General features: G+C 35.2%; 1 long non-coding RNA gene across 1 annotated transcript in view; it reads right to left on the reverse strand.

The window, feature by feature from the left end:
• Positions 1-19751, reverse strand: part of LOC110260237 — a 62855-nt gene that overhangs the window by 35461 nt on the left and 7643 nt on the right. Inside the window, exon 2 of the long non-coding RNA XR_002343154.1 lies at positions 9504-9631. This is a non-coding gene — a long non-coding RNA (uncharacterized LOC110260237). The remainder of the gene's footprint in view (positions 1-9503; positions 9632-19751) is intronic.

Here is a 19751-nt window from a genome sequence, read left to right on the forward strand (position 1 = left end):
TTGTTCCTCTGGTGATGCAATTATCACGAATATAATCAATATAGTTATTAGTGCCTTAAGATTTGCATTGTCCAATTGGAAAGCCACCTTCCACAAGTGGCTATTTAAATTTAAATTGATAAACATTAACCCACCACCTACAAACATCAGATACTATAAACCACATTTCAAATACATGATAGAAACTTGTAGTTAGTGGCTACTATATGGGTAGTATAATTCTAGAACATTTCTATCATTAAAAAAATTCTGTTAGATGGCACTGCAGTGGATTATGACAGTATGTCAGCAAATTCAAATATTCCTGTGGCAATCAGCAAATATTCACTAGGTTTTCTTACATGAGGATGCAAATCACACCTGGCTAAACTCTGAAATTAAAATGGAAAAAAATGTTGTTATCCAGGCTTACTTCTCTTAGCCTTTTTGTACTTACTGCATAGTTTTGATTATTTTTATCACTTCAAGAAGAGCTGACACAAACAGAAGAACTACCTTGCTTAATATTGTATAGTCTGGTTTTAACCTCTGGGAACCATCTGCCTTATGCTCTGACCAGAGAGTACTATTCAACAGGATGTTATTACAAATCAATATTCCTACCACAGTTTCCTTGGTTATATCAGTGAACCCTAATGACCTCTCTGGATAGCAATTACTTACTGTTGACGATAGCCAAGACAATTCCAATGGCTCCCACTCAGCATGACCAATTCAAACTGTGTGAGAGTTGGACTTGGGTGCTACCTACATGAAAAGCGCAAAAGCCACATGCACTATTCACAAATTTTATCCATCCCAATAATGCATTTGGGTCTAGGTGACATAACCACTAAATACAGTCTCCAGACACACATTCCAATTCATATGTTCACTGCTATGTCGTTCTCTCATCCATAGAGTTTTCAAATCCATCCTCTTCAGATCACCATTCCCTATATTCCTCAAGGATTACTATACTTGAGCATCTCCAGTGTTCTTAGAGTCACATGGAGGGAGAGCAGAAACTCTTAGGATTCAGCTTATATCACTCTTACATTGATAGAATTCCCTTGTTTTGGGACTGTAATCTTATCCTCAATTCTGTCTGTGGTCATCCAATGTACAGACTGCTTATCCCTTATCAAAGAGTAAGTCCAGCTTTCTGAAGAGTGGGGAAGAGTAATCAATCCGTGTAATGGATCTGCAGTGCAATCTAATGATCAAATTGCTTCTTAAACAGGTTACAGCTTATCCTTATTTAGCACCATTCTCTCATCTCTGGTACTGGCATTTCCTTTAGTTTCTTAAGGATTCTGCCTTAGAGATTATGTTTTCTTTTCCTTTTTTAACCTTCCCCATATTCATCCTAAAAGTTGGTACTTTCTGTATTCACTGAGCCTAATACTACTCACTCATATGCTTGCCAAACTTTGCAAGGTATTTCCATCATAACTGCACTTGAATTTGTTTTTTCTATTTATTATATACTTGATAATTGAAACAAATAATTTGCAAATATACATTCAGAGAGAAAATTTCTTTTTAAAATGAGTAGATCTTTGATACAAGGTAATGTAGGACTGGGGAACTAAGTTATCCATCACAATATCTGGTTGCCATAAAAATCTAGAAAAATAAGTACAAGCCTGGGAATCTCACTCTCAGTAATTTGTTGTGAGACCTCAGATCTGTGTGAATCTTAATGCTTTTGTTTGAAAGATGAGATTAATATCTATACTTCAGCATTCCTTATGTTTTTATAAAAATAAAAAAATTAATATATGATGCTGTGAAATGTAATTTAGTATGTTAAATGAAATGCTTTTGCACATACAAATATTAAAAAGTGTTTTTTTGTTGCATTTCTATATTTTAAGACATAAAGTATTTGAAATAAATATATCCTGTTCTCATGTAAGTAAATTTGGAAAGCATTATGCAAAGTATAATATGGATATCATGAAATCATTAAACATTTAAGCATAATAAATGCTTTTAATGTATATACCCTCTCTGCAACAAAATGATGAGGTAATAAGAATGCCCTGAAAGGAATTTGTTCCCTTGCTTGCAAAAAAGATGTCTGTGAATTATTCAAGTTGCGTAAAATAAAATTATACAATTATATTTATTGTTTTTATATATTTGTATTATAGTTGATTTACAATATTGTGCCAATTTCTGCTGTACAGCAAAGTGAGTCAGTCATGCATGTGAATATATTCCTTTTCTTATATTATCTTGCATCATGGTCTATACCAAGAGATTGGCTATAATTCCCTGTGCTCTACAGTAGGATCTCATTGCTTATCCATTCTAAATGTAGTAGTTCACATATACTAACCCCAGACTCCCAGGCCATCCCACTCCCTCCACCTTCCACTTTGGCAACCACAAGTCAGGTCTCTGTCTATGAATCTGTTTCTGTTTTGTAAATAGGTTCATTTGTACCCTATTTTAGATTCCACATGTAAGTGTTGTCATATGATATTTGCCTTTCTCTTTCTGAATTACTTCACTTAGTAGGAGAATAACTAGTTGCATCCATGTTGCCGCAAATGGCATTATTTTGTTCTTTTTATGGCTGAGTAGTATTCTGTTATATACATGTACCATGTCTTCTTAAACCATTCGTCTGTCAGTGTACATTTAGGTTGTTTCCATGTTTTGGCTATTGTGAATAGCACTTCAGTGAACATAGGGGTGCATGTATCTTTTTTAAATTATAGTTTTGTCTATACATATGCCTGAGAGTGAGGCTGCTAGATCATATGGTAGTTCTATATTTAGTTTTCTGAGAAAACTCCATACTGTTTTTAAAATTGGCCTTTTTAAAATTCTTATACTCCATTTAATATTAAAAGTGAGAGGTAATCGATGTTATATTAAGGTATCTAACAAAGTTATATCTTTCACCAATTATCCATTTGCACTGTAACTCAGAGTCATATTTCTACATAATATTTAATTGGAATGTCTTTTCTTTCATTATCCCCAACATGTCGAAAATAAAAACTATTCTAAAGCTCATAAAGCAATGAGGTGTTGACCATATTGTATTAACTTTTTATTATTAGATAACACTTACTCTTAGTTTCTGATAAAAAATACCATAATTTACATAAGTGTTTTAAAATATGGAGTATTAGGGAGTTATTGTCGAGGTTCAGTGGTAACGAAACTAACTAGCATCCTTGAAGATGTGGGTTTGATTGCTGGCCTTGCTCAGTGGGGATCTGGCATTGTTGTGAGCTGTGGTGTAGGTCATAAATGTAGCTCGGATCTGGCATTGCTGTGGCTGTGATGTAGGCCAGCAGCTATAGCTCTGATGTGACACCTAGCCTGAGAACTTCCATATGCTGCAGGTGCAGCCCTAAAAAGACAAAAAATGAAGTATTAAAGACAAACTATAATTAGTTAATTTTCACTCAAACCGTTTCTATATGGAGTAAAAATACATAAAAGACACTTATTTGTGGAATCTAAAATATGAAACAGATGACCCTATCTAAAAACAACAAACAAACAAAAAACACAGAAACAGATCATGGCCAAGAAGAGCAGACTTGGGGTTTCCAGCGGGAAAAGGGAAGGAGTGGGATGGATAGGCGTTTGGGGGTTTTTAGGATGCAGACTGTCATATTTGGAATGGATGGGCAATAGGATTATATTGCACAGCACAGGGAAATATGTGTAATTGGGTCACTTTGTTGTACAGCAGAACTTGACATAACATTGTAAATCAACTATGCTTTAATAATAATAAAAAAGACACTCATCCATTAATCTCTTTATCAATTTATCTGTTTGGCAAAAATAATTGTCTCCTCTTTTTGATTCATCCATATCCCTTCTAAAGCATATATTAGGTGGTTCATGAGTAATGAAATAAAAGATAGTCATAAAAATATCATGAGTGTTAATTCTTCATTTTTGAAACAGTATTATATTTTGATTACTTTTTTCTCTCCGTTCTCCTGGTAGCATTTTTCTTCTTTTAGAAACATATTCTTTTCTTCAGTAATACCAGCTAGAATCTCTATAGACCTATTTGGTCTTTTAAAAACACATCAGGCTACTCCCTTGCTTAAAAAGCATTCAGTGGCTCCCACGGCACTTAAAATAAGTGCCAACTCCTTACCAACTTCTCAAACCTCACAGCATGCTGTCCATACTCCTCAGACACTAATTTCTTACCATACCAAACTTTATCCAGTTTCTGGACACACTTAGTTCATTCTAAACTCTGCTTTATATCCATAATATATAGATATTCTCTCACTCCACCATACGATCAGCTCCGTCTCATCCTTTAGCGTAGAAGGATGAGATGTCACTGTTTTCAGTGAGGCCTTGCAAAGACAGCATGTTACAAAGTAGGTCCCCCTGCTATGTGTGTAACATAGCATCCTCCTTGTAGCTTTCATAACATTTACCACAGCTTTAAACTCATTTCTAGTTTGCATTTTTGGCACTCCTCCTTTAGATTATAAATTTCATGAGATCATATCAGGGCTTTTTAGCTGAATATCCAGTCCCTAGCTTGATTCCTAATTTGTGATGGACACTTAATGGCTATACATCAAATATCTAAGGGCATACACACAAACACACACACACATATACACACATAAATATATAAATGATGTTTATGACATTAACTCATTGTATGTTTGAATTAAACCCGAAGGTAATCACTTATTAAAGTGTGAAAAGAACTTACCTAGATAATGTAATAGAGTCTGACTCCATTTTTGATATTTGATTGCTAACAGCTTTTAAAGCTCAGTGTCCCTTTTCTCCCCCATCTTAATAAAAAGCCCAGGTGCTCTAATCTTTGGAACTAGCGAGAGATTCAAGCCATGTGTGAAAACATTCATCCTGCTCCCATCCTCAAACCACCATAAAACTCCAAGCCAGTTTTCTTTCCTTGCTCTCTCAATCATTTTTGGACCTTCCCTGCTCCCCCTCTGAAAGCCTCATTATGTAAGTAACAGAACTTTTCATTCCTCCTGGTGTTTGTGTGGCACCATTAATCTTGACATCCAAACCAATTTTTTGATAGGGACCATCCTACTTTTGCAGGGTGGTCTACAACAGTAATAGTACAGTAGCAGAGAGTTTTCCAGATATTCTTGATTCCTGATGCCCACAGTGTCTCATAATACTTTTCATGGCATTACTAGTTCCCCACAAAAAATTCTAATAGCTCTATTTATTAAGTAGTTAGTAAACACCTTAATAAGTATAGGTATTAATATTGTAACAACAAAGTAGCTATTTGAAAAAATACATGTAAATGAAAGTAGTATGTAAAACAGTATTCAACATATTTGACAATTTCCCTTGAAAAATCTAAAATATCTGAGTGTTCACTAGGGCAGCCCTGGGCCCCTAGGACATGTCATACAAGCAGATGCATGTGATACCCTCAGTCCACCTGATTTCAGTCCAGCTGAGGGTATTTCCATGCGTGTTCCCAATATTATATATCAAGCTTTGTGTCTTGGTATTGATTTGCTTTTTAACTTGAGAACTTCCTTCTAAGCCATAGAATGCCACGTAGACCACATGTAGGTGCAACATAGAAGTTCAGGGAAATAATGGCCATGGTGGTAAAACTCAATCAGAGAAAACAGAGGTTGAATAAAGGTCTCAGACTTCCCATTCTTTGGTGATATAGGTCTGAGGCACATTCTACAGAGTTCCTGGGTGGACCCAGTGGAATCGAGTCTTAGCTGTCCATTACAAAAGTCAGTTTAATAAAACCATTTAAAAATGTTTTCCTCCTGTCTGATTACCCTGCTCCTTCCAAATAAGCTACCATCAGCACACACATTTTTAGAAAGAAACAGGAAAAGTTCTAAATGTTCTAAATCTTGTAGACATGAAGCAAAAGGACATCATTCTTCTGGTGTCATCTAGCTCCTTCCGAACTCCTATTATGCCTATATGAGAAACCATATGGAATTTAATTTAAGGCTCTAGATTAACACTATTTGGGCTCTTCCTTTTATATATTGGATAGATCTTGGACAAATGTGATATTGTGATATAATAAGAAATAAATATTTGGTCTTCACTCCCAGTTGTTGAGACTGAGCTCCTAAAACCCTTGTAATTTCCAGAATGATAAGGGCAAGAGGAATGTCTTTCGTTATTCATAAAATTCACTTTTAAATCATACTTGAGTTTATGTTAATGAAGTGACTCTTGATGTGTCCTTCGATAACTTCAGGATAGGGGCTCTTTGCCATCAAAATGACCTGTGATTAGAGTGTTGAACTCTAATCAGTGCCACTCCTGACTTCTGGGGAAGGAAGAGAGGTTGGGTGTTGAGTTAAATTGCCAGTGCCAAATGATCAAATTAATCATGCCTGCTTAATGGAGCCTTTCTAGAAACCCTTAAGGGGTTTGGAGAGCTTTCCTGTTGGTGAACACATCAAGGTTCTTGGAAAATAGGATGCATGGAGGGAACATGGGAGCTCTGCACCCCTTCCCCCTACCTTGCCCTGTACTTCTCTCTCAATTGATTGTTTCTAAATTCTGTTCTTTATAATAAACAGATAGTACCAAGTAAAATGTTTCCCCTTATAGCAAATTATTGAACCTGAGGAAGAGGTCTTGGCAATCCCTGATGTGTAACCAAATAATATACAAGTGTAGGTAACCTAGGAAGTGACTGGTCTCTGAAGTGAGGTGGGGGACACAGTCCTATGGGACCGAGCTCTTAAACTGTGGAGTCTGCAGTAATCCCAGGTAGTGTCAAAATTGAATTAAAATGTCACTCAGTCGTCCACAGAAAAGTGAAGAAATTCTTGTGGAAAATCCACACATTTGGGGCCAGAAGTGTTGTGAGTAGAGAAATAGGTTTTTTTCCTTTTACAGTCATCAATCTCTCTAACTCTTATTTTCTTATTTAGAAATTAGTAGTAATTGAATTTAGCTTATTGGTTGTTGGGAGGAGAGGAAAAAACTAAAGCAATCAGTGCAATAACTGACCTATATTAATTACTTAGTGTACATTAGCTCTCATTATTAAATGAACATGACTTAGAAGGGGTCTTTTAGCCTCCATTTGTACACTTACTAATTACATGAACTATATAACATACCATGTAAACCATATTCTCTAGCTGCTTTCTAGTGTGGTAATGTTGCTTGTAAAGTGGTCACTTTCTTGTTTCCATGAACAATTTCATCGATTCAGGCTGAGAAAGAATTCTCTAATATATCATGCATTATCATAGTTAAAAATATACAGCAAGGAGTTCCCATTGTGGCAGAACAGGATCAGCAGCATCTCTGGCACAGCGGATTAAGGATTTGGTGTTGCTGCAGCTGTGCCATAGGTTGCAACCCTGGCTCAGATTTGATTCCTGGCCTGGGAACTCCACATGCCGCAGGGCAACCAAAAAAAAAAAAAAAAAACAAAACAGAAAATAGTATAAAGCAGTAAAGCAGCCCATGAGTCTGATCCAACAACAGCAGACTATCCCCATCCTTCCTGCCTTCCAAATGGAGATGCTAATCCAAAGAATTACAAATAGTTAAAAAGGGAGCTTTTGTCTGGAACAAATATTCAATAGAAACAGTAGAAAAGTAAGGTGAATAACATATTTAGCGTATAAGATCTATGGTGCCGCAAACCAGAAGTACAATATTTTTCTTTCTATATAACAATATACTTTGGCATAAAGTTGTTCAAAAATTGGCTAAGAGATTTTTAAACAACTGTTCTGATGTTTTGTTTTTTTATTTTTTTCTTTCTCAGCTACATCTGCAGCATATGGAGGTTTCCCAACAGGGATCAAATTTGAGCTGCAGCTTTGATCTACGCCACAGCTACAGCAACACCAGATCCTTAACCCACTGCACTGGGCCAGGGATTGAACTTATGCCATCACAGAGACACCACCAGATCCTTAACCCACTGTGCCACAGCGCAGGAAATCCTGTTCTGATGTTTTAGACTTTTATTTTATTTTGTCTTTTTAAGGTACCACCTGTGGCATATAGAAGTTCCCAGGCTAGGAGTCCAATTGGAGCTGTAGCTGCCAGCCTACACCACAGCCATGGCAGTGCCAGATCTGAGCCGAGATGCTCATGGCAACGCCATATCCTTAACCCACTGAGCAAGGCCAGGGATCACTCCTGCATCCTCATGGATGCTACTCATGTTCATTACTGCTGAGCAGCAATGGAAACTCCCTTTAGACTTCATTTTAATTGTCCAGAATTTTCAAGCATTTGGGGCATAGGTTAGTATTATTTTCCCCTTGATTTATCTAAATAATTACCTCAATTTTCCACTTCATTTTCTGCATGTCAGTATAACCTTGGGCTATTTCTTTAAGGAGTTATTTGACATAGTGTGACTTCTCTCTCCATTTTAAAATAGAATGTGCTACATTTAGGTTTCCACAGTAGTAACTGAAGTGAAGCTTTAAGAATTAGACAGTTAATATAAGTGAGTTTGAAAAATGTAATGAGCCAAGATGGGTAACTGACAAATTTCCATTTTATTTTATTAGAATTCAGTGGAGTTGGCTTTAGAAATTTAAGTGTCTTACATCAAGCTTTCTTTCAAACATTTTTTTCCTCTTTGTTACTTCTATTTGTTACCTCTATGTAAATGAAACTATATACTAGAAGATGTAATAATCAATGCTTATTGTTAATCCATTCACTTACTCTGCTTTAATTTGAAAATACACCTGACTTTACATTTGAAAGATACCTTAGAGTTTCAAAGTAGTTTCATGTGCAGTAACTGATATAATTCTATCATTTTTCTTTGAGGTACTTTGATGAAACAAACACTAATGGACTAATGGTGATGATTTTCTAGCTCAAAGTTGTTTCTTCACTTCTAGACACAGTGGTAATTATGGTACAGTGATTAATTGTCTTCCGTCTTAACTGTCTCACTATTATAGAATCATATATCCAGAGTCTTTACAATTTGACACTGGAGCGCCTCTGACTACAGCACACAGAATGTATTTCCTTATCCCATTCACCTTGGCCATATGGTTATATTTGACCAGTAAAATGTTAGACAGTGTGAGGCAAATAGAAGCTTTAGATATACATGGGTGTTTGAGTTTGGCTTCTTGTACTCTGCTATCTCCATAAGAAGAGCATATTCTTGGGAGTTCCCATCATGGCTCAGTGGAAACAAATCTGACTAGCATCCATCAGGACACAGGTCAAATCCCTGGCATCACTCAGTGGGTTAAGGATCAGGCATTGCCGTGTGCTGTGGTGTAGGTCACAGACCTGGCTCGGATCCCACGTTGCTATGGCTGTGGCATAGCCAGCAGCAACAGCTCCAATTCAACCTCTAGCGTGGGAACCTCCATATGCCATGGAGGTGGCCCTAAAAGGCAAATAAAGACAAAAAAAGAGCATATTCTTGTTCCTAGTCCTGGAATGAGGTATGTGGAGAAGAATCCAGACTGACTCATAGTCTAGAGCCAATTTTGACCTACCCACTGAGCAGATAACATGAAACTTACAGTTTTCGTAAGCCATAAGATTTGGGTATTATTTGCTCTGAACTGCGTCAAAAAATGCTGACAGAGGAGCTGGTCGGAGTCCACCCAAACTAGATTCTTGATGCTTCTTCTGATTCTTGATCAGAAACCTGATTAATACAAATACATAAGATTGGGACTTCAGTGGCAATGTATGTTATTATTGTTACAGCAGATACCCAGCAGCCCTGCGCTGCAGTGTATAAGCCCTGGCAACAGCCCCGTGGCTGTAGTGTACCAGCTCCGGCAGCTCTGTGGCTGTAGTGGGTCAGCTCTTTTACCTGGCGAGAAACCAAGCGAGCACTCAGAGTTGGAGAACTCAGGTTTATTACGCCGGCGGGCTCAGAGGAGATCGATCTCCAGAGTCTGAGCCCGGAAGGATTTCACAAGGCTTTTATGGGCTACGTCTTCCGGGTCCATGCTTGGCTAGTTGGACCGGAATGACGTCAGGCAAGGTAGTAGATGCGGAAACAAATTTACAGAAGCAGATGCGTGGGGAAGGGGTGGTTGGGACAGTTGACTAGACTTTGCTTAGTCATCATGGCCAGGGTCTCTCCTTGCTACATTTTTATTGGGACATTTTCTCCTACATTATGAGACTCAATTCTTTCCCTTAGCTGATTGTACTAGGTACAACAGTTTTAATCCACATGAGCTTTAGCACCACAGGAGATGACAAGAAACCTTTTTCTGGCATTTAAGGGTCACATGTTATAAAGGCCAGCACCTTGCCTGTTCATCATACATCACTGTACACAGTGTATCCACACAAAATCAAGACTCCTATACAATGAGATACCTACAATATGAGACAGTTAGTTTAAAAAATGTGTAAAACAACCATAAAATTCTCAAAGTTGGAGGCAGAATGATTATAGAGACATCAAAACCCAATGAATGGTATGATTAAAAATTCTTTTTTAAAGTAATAACAAATTGTTTTCTTTGTGCTTCTTGAACCAGTCTTTGAGTAACAGAAAGAACCTCACATTCACATAGAATAGTTTATGGTCCTCCTTTGACCCAGAGGAAGACACATGATTCAAGATAAGCCAATTGCAGATCTGTCCTTTGCCAAGACCAGCTCAGCAGGATGGGGCTGAAGAAAGGGTGCTATGGAGCTTAAGGAAAAAAAAGTTAACATAAAACAAGACTCAGAGATATTTATCTTAAGTAAAGGTAGGAACCGGGGGACTCAAGGTCTCAGGGACCAAGAGCCCAGACTCAAGAAACCACACTGCTTTTATTGTGCTCTTTAAAAGGGGGTTGAGGTGCAGGATATAGGGTTTTTTTTATTATTATTTTATAAGTTCTTTTATTATTTTAAAAGTCACTTTGCTGGTAGATGGTTAAACCTTTTACTCTAAACTATAGGCATTTAAGAATCATTAGCATTTGAGTTAGCTGTCTATGCACAGCATTTCAGAGAATCCTCAAGTCATTTACCATCACCTTGACTGTTTCTCAAGCAGGAAAACGGGGACAAAGTAAGGAAGGACAAGATGGAGTTTTCAGCAAAGAGGCTAAGAAAATATTATAAAAACATGTCTCACAACAGTCCTTCTATGTATAGTAACTGCTGCAAACATTTAGGGATTTGACACAAGCCAAATTAAGCCAGATAAATGAAGTCCTCTACTGGAATTTTCCAAATTGATAGGTGACATACTTTCCTTTGCCTTGAATTAGAGTTATAAGGATGATTGTATACAGATGACTATAGCTATGTACAATTGATATGAAAAAAATAGAAGTAATTAAGGCAACTCACAAACTGAAAAGAAACATGGAGAATCAGAGAAAGTAAATCCAGTTTCTCTTCAAATCATTCAATCTGGTTACCTTTGAACCTGTTCTAAGGTCTTTTGTTGTTGTTGTTGTTAAATCCTCTTCATTAGTTAAGTTGATTTGATTTGTTTTACTTGTAACTAAATTTCTTCACTAGTACATCTGAGAGGAAGCATTAGATTCTTGGTTAGCAGGAATTCCATGACATTTTCCCAAAAAAGGCCATGTTATTTTCCAGACAGCAAGACAAATTCTACAAATTCTACTTGCTCTGCAAAAGTAACAAAGCTGAAAGCAAGTTATTTCTTCAAAGCATGAGAAAAAAAGACATTCCACAAGAATAAACCTAGGTATACACATTAAATGTGATTATTCATCAATTCTATGACTTTGAACAAACTGAGATCATAATCTGGATAAAATAAGAATACATCTCCTTTTTAAGGTAAAAAGGAAAATTACCAGTAAAAATCTATCTTAATTTAACTCTGCAGTTACACTTTAAGAAAAGCTATGTTTAAATGATTTCATAGAACTGAAACATTTTTCCAAAAAATTGATAGTGTCCATTTTGGAAAACACTTAATCTTTGGCTTGGTACTGTAATTAAAAAATTCTCTATACTATGTTTACATTTGCTAATGTATTCTTAAAAAGTAAAATTAAAGGATTATTTTATAGAAGCATATGTTAATGTAAGAATCATTGAATTAATTTTTTTCTGTCTAGATGCATTTATGTAAATCTCAAAGTACTGCCATTATCTAACTTATTTTTGAAAAATTAGTTTTGGTATATTTGGAATCAGTGCTCATTATGCATATTATATAGAAGCAGTAGCCTTTCAATCTTTCATCATAATTGTAAAAATATCTAGTTGCTTTGTATACTTAATTTATGAATGAGAGACTATTCCATTTGGTTCTTTTTTAAAATTTCAGATTAAGGTATTCAATTACATAGAATGGCTTAATTTTCTAATACATAATTATATAACTTCTAGCAAACAAAGCTCCTCTTTGAAAAAAAGTTAATACAATACTTTAAAATAGAATCAATCGGAAATAATAGCATATTCTGAAAACTTTCCTACTCCATTAAGATAAAAAAGAGATGGTGAGAGCCATCTGTGTGTGAATGATCTGTGTGGCCATAAATAATAAGAGGAGCTACTAATGCTGTTTTATGAGTAATGAATATTTCTAACATGCTGTACAAATAAATCCTTTTCTCTTGAAAAACAGCTTCCTATTTTCATATTTTTTGAAATCAGAAATATGCTAGGAAAAGCACATTATTTAAAGACTGAGCTCTAAGTGAAGTGTTGGTGCCTTGCTAGGAAGTTTTGAAAAATTATCTAAGTCAGGGACTTTCAACTTACTAGGAAACAATTTAATCATATTGTATATTGCTTTCCATATTTGTTAGGCCAGGAGTTCCCTGGTGGCCTAGCAATTAAGGATTCAGCATTGTCACTACAATGCCACAGGTTTGAACCCTGGCCTTGGAACTTCCACATGCCATGGGTGTGGGCAAAAAAAAAAATTATTAGGCTGGATCAGATGAGAGCAACTTTTATTCATTGGCTAATTATTCCTTACTACCAAGACCTTTCTGAATACCCTATTCAATGTACCTTGAACTATGAGAATTTTTAATTTGGTTGGTGGGAAAAGACACTTTTTCATTCCTGATATGAGTGCCAGGTATTCTTTCTTCCCTCTGCATTTTTTTTAATTAATTAATTTATTTTTTTTTACCTTTTGTCTTTCTTAGGGCTGCACCCACAGCATATGGAAGTTCCCAGGTTAGGGGTCTAATTGGAGCTGTAGCTGCTGGCCTATACCACAGCCTCAGCAATGCAGGATCCGCGCTGCATCTGTGACCTACACCACAGCTCACAGCAATACCAGATCCTCAACCCACTGAGCAAGGCCAAGGATCAAACCTGCAACTCATGGTTCCTAGTCAGATTTGTTTCCACTGTACCATGACAGGAACTCCCCATCTGCATTTTTGAGGAGATACTGTCTCTAGTCGTGGGTTACTTCCTCACACATACTGTGATTAGTATTCTACCATATTCTTTCAGGGTGGCCTCAGAGTATTTCCATAGGTTTTCTCTGTACAGCTCTTTTCTCTCTGGTACTACATTCTTTAAATTCTCATTATATTGGTATTGCCAAACTCTCAGCTCCTTTTCCTTAACTCCCAGACTTCAAGTACATTTTTCCTCCCAGCAGTATGGTCTGCAAACCCTCTCAAAACATGTAATGGTCTGAATGTTCATGTGCTCCCAAAATTTATATGTTGAAACCCTAACTCCCAGTGTTACTGTGTTTGGAGGTAGCAGGTGATACAAATTAAGAGTTCATAAGAGCAGGGCCCTAATCTGATAGAGCTAGGTGCCATTATAAGAAGGGGAAGGGCATCTCCCTTTCCACCATGCAGGAGCATTGTAGAAGGTGAGAGAGTCCTCATCAAAAATCAAATTGGCCAGTACTTGACCTTAGATGTCCCAGCTCCTCTAACTATGAGAATAAATTTCTGTCGTTTAAACACTCAATTTGTGGTATTTGCTGTAGCAGCCTGAGTAGAGAAAGACAGGACACTAAGCTGGGGCAATCATAGAGCTCAGCTTATTTGTTTCCCTTATCTCAGGAACATTTTCTTTGTTGCCTGATATCTAATGTCTTGAAAACTATTGTTGCAGACGTTTTTTTCTGTATTTTTTTTTCAAGAGATTAAATCTGGACCTTGCTACTGTATCTTGGTAGAAAGAGGCATTAATCTTTCTAGTGCCTATGTGATTAGTATTTCATGGTTCATCTATTTTCAACCTCTTACTCTTAGCCTATCTATGTCTTCTATGCTTAAGAGGTTTCTTAAAGGAAGCACATATTTATGTATTTTCTCACAGTTACGTATAATATGGTTATTGTTACCTTTGATATACTTCTATCATCATTATTTTTGGTTTGGTTTTCTAATTTTTTGTTCAATATTTCCACATTTCTTCTTTCTTTTGTATAAGTATGTATATTTTAGCATCCCATTTTTATTTCTCTATGGTTTTTTGGTTTCCTTTTTTGTTTGTTTTTGCTTCATGGAGATTATATTTCTCCAAGGTTTTGTAGTCTTCTAGTATTAGTATGTGACCACTTCTAGCAAAATGTTTAAGTTCTACATTAACTAAGTCCTTTTGCCCAACTCCATATGTTAATCTTACCCAATGTATTATATCTGCTTACTTTGAAAACCCATTGGATAATGATGTGCATTGTTTTCATTACTTAAAATCAATTATTTCCTACTTCAGCTAAAATGTTGAAGTCTTATATCTGTATAGAGTCTTCTACTCCCACCTTGCCTATCTGGCCTATTATTTTATCTACAAACACTAAGAACTACTCCAAACAGTGTTATGATTTTGCTTTCGAAAGTCATAGATTATTTTTAAAACTTAAAACAAGAATAAGATATTCTTTTATACTTAGACTTTTCTCTTGCTCTTCCTTTTTAAATTTCAGACTTTCCCTCTGGTACCATTTCTCTTCATATTTTAGACATTTCTTTTAGAGCAGGTCTGGTGGTGACACATTCTTTTAATTCCCTTCGTGTAATAATTTACTTTTTTGGCTATAGAATTTTGGATTGGCAGGTTTACTTTATTCTTTCAGTGTTTCAAAGATGCTATCGCCCTGTCTTCTGGTCTCCATGGTTTCTGATGAAAAGCCCCTAATATTCAAAAGGTTATTCCCTGTGCATGACCTGTAATTTTTCTCTAGCTGATTTATAGATTTTTTGATTAACTTTGTTTTAAGCTTTTTGACTATCATGTCTTTGGGCATGTTTTTCTTTAAACATCTGTTTTTGGTTAACCTCTTGAATCTGTAAATATATACAGTTCAGCAAATTTGGGGACTACTAAACCATTATTTCTTCATATATTTTTTCTGCACCATCTCTTTCTCTTCTCCTTATGGGATTCAAATGACATAAATTTTTGACCCTTTGTTATTGTACCACAGGTCTCTGAGTCTCTATTCTTTTTAAAGTCTTTACTTCTCTTTGCTCTTTTTACTTGATAATTTCAAATAATCTGATTTCAAGGACATCTCTATTTTGCTCTTCCAGCTCTATTTTGCTTTTTAGCCCATGCTATGAGTTTTTACTTCAGATGTTGTACTTTTTATTTCCAAAATTTCCACATGGTTCCTCTTTTATAGTTTCTTTTATCTTTTCATTTTGTTCAAGTGTAGTTACCTTTACATCATAGAAAATAATTATAGTGAGTGTAATCTGATAAATCCAATGTCTAGGCCTTTTTAGATTGTCTTATATTGATTGTCTTTTCCTTTGAGAATGAATATAGCTATTGGTATATTGAGTCATTTTGGCTCTTATCCTAAAGATTTTAAATATTAGGTTGTATAGATTTATATCCTTGGTTCTGTTAAAATACTCTAGAATGGAAATCAATAAACTTTTTATGCGAAGGGTTGGATAGTAAATACTTTAGGCTTTACACATAATATGATCTCTAATGTGCCAGGTTAACTCTGGCACTATAGTCCAAAAATAGTTATAGGTGGTATATTAATGAATATATATGGCTCTAATCCAATAAAATGTTTTATCTGGAACAGGCAATGATTAGACTTGGTCCATGAGGTTTAGTTTGTCAAGACTTTGCTCTTGATAATGTTGATATGTTTGTTTTAGCAGACATTCATTCCAATTAGGTTGAGACTACAAATTATGTCTTACCTTCTGTGATCTGTAGTCCCAGTGTGATTTTGGCTGTCAAAACCTTTGTTCTACTGCTCTGAGTCTTTCCTTCACATGTGAAACTCTAGAGTTAGTCTGAATTTGGACCAGGTGCTGAAATCTTAGTCCATTTCTCAGAGTCTTTTCTGTACTTCTTTATATCTTCCCCAACACATGTAAGAAAGTTTGACAGTTTGGTTGCAATGTTAACTAAAGTTTCTTCTCTAACTATGTTGCTTTTGTTCTTTTCACATACAGCATGGAGATAAGACCAGAAATTGTGGCAGGTTTTTTTGTTTTGTTTTGTTTTGTTTTGTTCATTTATAGAATAGGAGCTATCTTCTAGCTTTCCTCTAAGCTTCCATAATCTCTGGATGAAGATTTTTTCCTGGCCCTTTGTCCCTAATTCAGGTTTTAATTTATGTTTTTTAAGTTTTAGAGGCCTGTGCCATCACTCCCATGGCACTAGGGGAATCTGACTAGTTTTCTGATTGAGGTCTATCTAGTTTTGGATCAAATCTCCAAGAGAAAACAGGGAAAAATTAGGAAATTCGTCTCCCTTACATGTTGCATCTCTAGCTTAACTAAAATTCACCTATTTTGTTTACTTTTAAAATACTTTCTATACTTTCTATCATGTTTTATACAGAATTTTTAGATATAATAAGCAGGAGAGATAGATTATAGTATGTTTACTACATCTTTGCTTACACAAGCAAACAAAATGAATCTTAAAGATGTAAGCTTGGTCTTCTAATTAGCACTTCCAGATCTGGTGACAAAATATGTGACTCCCAGATATTTAAACTCAAGATTATCTGTTGTGCAATCCTCCTTATTTCTAATTATGGAGCATTTGACTAAACCAAGGCTTGGATCTGGTGTTGCTGGGGCTGTGGTGTAGGCCAGCAGCTGCAGCTTCAATTCGACCCCTAGCTTGGGAACCTCCGTATGCCTTGGTAGCAGCCCTAAAAAGCCAAAAATAAATAAATAAATAATAAAAATAAGAATAGATACAGATTTCCTTAGGTATATAAATGCTGCCTACTGAAAACTATGTCAATATTTAATGACCAAATATTTCATCTAAAATAGGAGTATGACATGGATACCTGTTTTAAGTTGTAATGTAATGGAAGTGACAACAAAAACAAACCAACATATATGACACTTATTATTATTTAATTAAATCTCCTATTAACTTTTGGCTTTATGGTTTACAAAGTCAATTACACAAACGCATATCTGATCATCATTATGGCTTCCTTAAACTATTATAAAATTTTACCTATCATTCTATTATAGTGAAGATTCTGAAAATAGTACTTGTTTGTAATCTGAGATGTATATGGAAATTCAGAAATAAATGTATTATTCTCAGGCCAATCCCATTTCCTGATACTCATTATAAAAATCCTCTTCCCTTGTATGTGGGCTAGAATTACTTGATTCCAATAAGTAGAGTTTAGCAGAAATGATGGACTTCAGTTCGAAAATTAGGTTACAAAGGCTGTGACTTCCATCCTACCTACACTGTCTCTAGCCTTCTCACTTGCTCGCTTTGATGAAACAAGCTGCTGCCATGTTGTGAACTTCTCCGTGGGAGGTATACATGGTAGGAAACTGAAGATTATGTTCAACCAGCAGTTAGCAAAGAATTGAAACTCCTTCCTGTTCAAAGGCCCATGAGGAACAGAAGGAATCTAAAAAATAAGAGTGAACATGGAAGTGCGAGTGTGAAAGTTAATTCTTTCTTCATTGAGGCTCGTGGTGACAGAAGCATAATGATACCTTGAGTGCAATTCCTAAGAGACCTTGAAACAAAGTACCCACATAAGCCACACACAGATTCCCGAGCTATAAAACTGAGATAATAAATGTTTTAAGTCACTAGTTTTGATGTAATTTGTTATGCAGCAATAGATAAAGGCACTCACCTTTTTTCTCTCAACATACTGTAATGGAACAAACTATCTCTGTATCCTGCTCATAGTTTGGGGATGGGGATTAGCCTTTCTTGCTCAATATTTTGTGGGGTGAAGTTGGAAATGTAACCCTTTCGGCAGAATCATGTCTTGCATCATATATTCTTTTGATTTCATTTAAAATATCAGGCTGTAATTAACTGGTGCAAGACAGCAATTATGGTGAGAAGGAAATGTTGCTTTAGAACATTCCTCTTTTTTTTTTTTTTAAATTATCAACATTTTCCATGACTTAAGCTTGTTTAGTAGTTTTCAAAACTGTGTTCCGTAGACCTCTCATGTTCTGTATTTATCCTTCATGTATCTATAAAGTATTCAATATGTTAATATTAATGATATTTAATATGTTAATATTAACATATTTTTTCATTATACCATGACCTTTGCCCATCACCCCAAGTCCTTTCATATCCTAATGGAGAATTAACACCCAATAAAAGATGTCTGGTAAAAAAAATTGTGTGGAGAGAAAAGGGCACACTAAGATTTAAAAAGCTCATTGTTTTCTTATCAGTAACAGTTTTTAAGGTGAAAACTGCTATGAAAATAGAATCAGTAGCATTGTGTATCTAATGCAGTTGATTTAACAAGTACTGAGAATATGTGAAATGTTTTCAAGTAAACTAATGAAGTATGAATTTTGTGAAGTTCTCCATTTTGCTTATTTGATAAAATATTTTAGATAGGCAAATACAAAGAAGATTTATTGCTTTGTAAAACTTTTTGACAAAGAGAATTTTTAAGTGTTTGGATTCATTTTTAACACACCATTAAATAAACTGGCAAAAATATATAGTGACATTTGTACTGATGGTACAAGAGCGAAATAAGAAAATAGGATTAGTTCCAAAATGCAAATTAGAAGTCATTGTACATTTCCTGGAAAAATGCTAGGTCATAAGAAAGTACCCACGTCTTTAACAGTGCTGTTAATGTTGCACAGATTCTCAAATTTTATGAAACTATGGTTTATGAATATAAGCTTTTCAACATTTTAAATGTATACTGTGATCTACAGAATTTGCAGGAAATCACTGGCTGACAGCCAGATGGTGAGCAAAATATCAAGAACGGAACAGAAGGAATTTATTTTTTAAAAAATTATGAAATTTCATTTTTGAAATATTCTCAAATATGGCATAGGAGGACCAGATTTTTGACTTTAGTATCATTGATATAATTGGCATATGAATTTGAGTTACACACTGAAAACTAATGGCTTTATAATCTTTCGAGGATATATTTGATAGAAAATCAAGACATTTTTAGATAGTCATTATAGAATTTTTGTGTTTATTAATAATTAATACATTCAAGAGAATATAAATGGTCCAAAAAGCACAAAGTAAATACATAGCTGTGTATTCTCACCAATCCATCCTTCCAACTACCCCTAGAAATAACTTCTATTCTTATTTTAATGATTATCTATACCTTCATTGCTTTTTTTAGAGCATTGTCGTATTTGTATGTATTCATGAAAATATGTTTTACATTTGTTTGGTTTTGAGCTTTATAAAAATTATATGAAATATTTATTTTTTGTCCCTTCCACATAATATTTTAAGATTCATTTTTAAATAAGAGTAGCTTTGTCCCATCTGTTTTTGTTATATTGTGTTAAATGTATGTTTCATAATTTTTCAATTTTCCCACTAATGTATGTTTGGAATGTTTTCCATTTTGT

The sequence above is a fragment of the Sus scrofa genome, chromosome 4 (assembly GCF_000003025.6).
Source record: "Sus scrofa isolate TJ Tabasco breed Duroc chromosome 4, Sscrofa11.1, whole genome shotgun sequence".
Taxonomy (NCBI): domain Eukaryota; kingdom Metazoa; phylum Chordata; class Mammalia; order Artiodactyla; family Suidae; genus Sus; species Sus scrofa.